Raw genomic sequence first — 4,075 nt, 5'->3', positions numbered from 1 at the left:
GGTTTGATGATTCTATGTTTATCAATCTGCAGTGTACAATCTAAAATCACAAAAAAAAACATTTTTAAACGCGTATAGTTTCTCCTTCCTTCTAATCAGGAGATACTTGCCTTATAATACAGCTCAGTTGGTGAATCCAATCTTCTGTACTTCGAAAAGATGAAACTCAGTGCCATTCTTTGAACATTTTCTAATTTCAATTTTACACCTTTTGTGTGAGGATCCCAAACTTCCCTAGCATACCCCAATCTAGGCCTTAAGCAGTTTATGAGCTAGCGATTTAGTTTCAGTGGTTGCAAATTTTAATGATTGTCTTAGTGACCAGAGTAGAGCTGTGGCTTTTTTATTATATTATTAACATGTTGGTTCCAACTTAAATCACTGATTATCATTACTCATAAATACTTAAATTCATCTACTCTAGACAATGGTATACTCTTCAAGTAGTTGTTATGCACAGAGGGAACTTTCTTATGTGTTATTAACATGCAAACTGGTTTCTTTTCAGTATTTAAAAACATTTGCCAGATCTCGCACCATTTGCTAATTTTCTGCAAACAATCGTTTATTTCAACATGCTTAGAATAATGGTTTATGTGGGTATACAATATACAATCACCAGAAAAAAGTCGTGTTTTACAGTAATATCGCGAAGAACGTCATTGATAAAAACCAAAAGAACAGGGGCCCAAATACAGAACCCTGGGGAACTTCCGAGTCGACCCCACGAGGCATGAAAGCGTGATCATCAATGCTCACAAATTGCCTTCTACAAAACTATCCATCGCTGAACATTTGCGTTTTTTTTGTAAGCGCCTGAGCTTTAAAAGTAATTTATTATAGCTTACCTTATCAAAAACTTTTTGAAAGTTAAAAACAATTACATCAATTTGTCCTCTTCTGTCAATGGTGGAAGAAACATCGTGAATTAATTCTGTTAATTGGGTTGTGGTAGACAGACCTTTAGGAAATTAATGCTGTTTTTCATCAAGTACAGAGTAGGTATTTAAAAACATCCTTATATGCTTCGAAACAACATGCTCAAGTATTTTACAAGTACATATTCATGTATGGGTCTATGATTTTTGACCTTACAAGCATTTCCAGTCTTAAGAATAGGTATTATTTTGGCCAGCTTCCAGTCATTAAAAACGGACCCATCTGAAAGGGATTTATATAAAATGATCGTGAGATATTTTGACCACCATTCGCTATAACGCCTTAAGAATTGATTATAAATGTCATCCGGTCCGGCGGCTGTCTTTTGATCGATAAGAAGTAGCTGTGAAAACAATCCCTTCCTCTGAGACCTCCATGTCTTCGATTGCGGGCACGTTCACAAACAAAGAAAATGTTGGTAAAATGTTATTATCATCAGAAAAAACACTGACGAAACATTGGTTAAAGCAATTTGCAATTTCAGTCTTTTCCTCAATCACTTCTTCCAAAATCACTTTGGTAATTACTTTTTTACTTTGTTTTATTTGTCGTCAAAACTTCTGTGGTGAATATCTCAAAAAGTCTTGCATTTTACAATAAAGAAAATTGTTTTCGAAGTTTGTATTTTTGCTTTGAGCTCATTGCTCAATGACTGTATTTTTGCCTGCTGGAACCGGTCGTGTATTTTGCGTGCACTTGCTCTATACCTTGATAATCGTCTTTTGTGGTGGCTTATGTCCCTTGTAATCCAAAGACTGTTCAAGTGTTTCTTTCTTATTTCCATTGGGACAAACTTATGACTGCTTTTAAGTATCATTTCCTTAAAATTGAGCCATAGGTCATCCACTTCTATCAACGGGTTGCCAGCTAGGTGCTCGAAGTTATCCTAGTTCAGGCTAAGTTGATAAATAACTGACACGTCATTGGCCTTTTCAAAGTTTTTATACGAAGCAATTTCAATTCTCCTGAGCATAGCATTTAAGGACAACGTAAAATGTACAGTGCTGTGGTCCGAAGTGTCCGGGCTAATCTTGCAATCATATGCGTGGTTATTAAGGTTCTCATTTATAAATATTAGATCCACAAGCGCTTCTGATTGCCCTTTTATTCTGGAATGTCTTTTAACAATTCGAGTTAAATTATGTCAGAAAAATATATCTAAAAGTTCCTCAGCACGTGATACTTCGTGGTCCCCAAATCCTAACGTTACCCAGTCAATTCCACTGAGATTAAAATCATTCATTAAAACAACGTTCTCGGAATTTACTTTCAGTTTAAAGAGGAACTCAGTTCTTGAAAATATCCACAAGACATTTGCGGGGGTCGATACACTACTCCCACAATTAGCTCACTTTTTTCCATTTTGATGCTACACCATACATTTTCTATGCCTGGGGCTCTTTCGATTTCTGAAGGATTTAAGCAATATTTGACGACTAGAGCAACACCCCCTCCTCTACTTTCTCTGTCCTTTCGACAGAGTACGTGACCGGGAGCTACTATTGTATCATCTATGACAGACGAGTCTAACGAGGTTTCAGTGATAGCTAGTACATCAGGGTCATGCTCTATTAAAGTATGTTCTAGCTCAAGGGTTTTATTTACGATACTTCTTGCATTAAGGTTAATAAATAGGACACTTTTTGCCCGTGGCAAACCAAATGTTTGCAATTATCATGCTTGGGTGAAGGTACTTCCCTAGTTGAGTAAAGTACAACTCTCTGGTTTGTATCTACTTCCCCATGCGTACGTCATTCCATTTATCTTCAATTTATCATACGATAAGTATACCTACTCTCCCCTTTCCCAGTTGTCTTTCGCACCCTCCCACATATTTTTTTATTATCATTCTAACATTCTTCGAAATGTCCTCCTGAACAAATATGCGCGTTCCTTTTAATTTTTTAGCAGTTCTGAAAACATTTTGCCTTTCATTGTAGTTTACAAAGCACAAGATTATTGGTTTCAATTTACCCCTAGCCACCCTTCCTAGACGGTGAATTCTTTCAAGAAATTAAACTTCAACACTCATTTTTGATTTAAAGAAGCCTTCCCCCACTTTTTCCACCAAATGTTGCTCTGTTTCTGCGTCAGATTCCTCTTCTCTGTGGATTACCAAGTTATCTTTCCAATTTCTATTTTCCAAGTCATCGATCTTTGACTCGAGCTTTACTATGGTCGCTTCTAGATGTACTTGTTTTCCTTGTGTGCCATTTAGCTGCCTTCTGAGATCCTTTATCTTAGAAGTAGACACTTCACTAGCCTCTAATCTTTTTTCAAAGCCTTTCTGACCCTGTACCAACATCGATATGTTAGCCGCCATATCTTTCTGACTTTCCAGTATTTCCTGCATTGTTTCTGTATCTGGGCCACGATTTTCTTCAACATCTCCTCCCCTTAAAAGCACGAGTGCTCTCCAACGAGAAACAGCAATGGCAATAAGGAGCAGCTTCACACGCCTTGGACAAGGCAACAGCAATAAACAACGGTCTTCTGAGCCGTACGAGTAATCCACAAATTTGCCACATACCTGCGTACAAGTAAAAATCCATTTATGCGGCAGGTCAGGCTAGCTGTCCCGTTGCCCAATGATCGCTGATCCGTGCAGCTGTGTTTTTATAGCCCCGAAGGCCGACCTGGAAGTGCCTCCCAGGATTTTGACTTGCCGATCAAACACGTGAGTGTAGTCCTGTCATTGTGCACTTGGTGACGAGGTGATGCCTTCATCTGGGTGACGAGCACTTTAGTTGCCGCGTAGTCCTGTAGGCTGATGGTCCCTACTTGATTGTGTCCGTGCGTGTCCTCCGTTTTTGATGAACTGTGGTGCGACAGCAGTCGCAGCAGATAAAAACTGCGTACAAGAAAACAAAACATGTATGCGACATGTCAGGCTTGCTGTCGCCCCGCTTAGATGGCCGTTGTTCATATGCTTTAATGTCTCTTTCACGACATATCACCGTACAAAATAACTTTTCTTTTTTTTGCTATTGATCGGAAACAAAATCTTTATTGGGACAAATGTAATTTTAAAACTAATAAGTAATGTTCACGAGATTATTCCCCGAAAGTAGTACATGGCGTTACTAAATTACCAACCTGTGAAAGCATTTCATTACACTACTCATCTTACAAAAAG

The 4,075-nt window shown here is 38.3% G+C and overlaps 1 pseudogene; it reads right to left on the bottom strand.

Moving 5' to 3' along the window:
- Nucleotides 1-2,615: 2,615 nt before the first annotated feature.
- LOC115331449 lies at nucleotides 2,616-3,813 on the bottom strand (annotated as a pseudogene).
- Between the last annotated feature and the right edge of the window lie 262 nt (nucleotides 3,814-4,075).

Source organism: Ixodes scapularis, unplaced genomic scaffold (genome assembly GCF_016920785.2).
Source record: "Ixodes scapularis isolate PalLabHiFi unplaced genomic scaffold, ASM1692078v2 PGA_scaffold4__175_contigs__length_147842914, whole genome shotgun sequence".
NCBI lineage: Eukaryota > Metazoa > Arthropoda > Arachnida > Ixodida > Ixodidae > Ixodes > Ixodes scapularis.
This window is presented reverse-complemented; position numbering and strand designations above follow the sequence as displayed.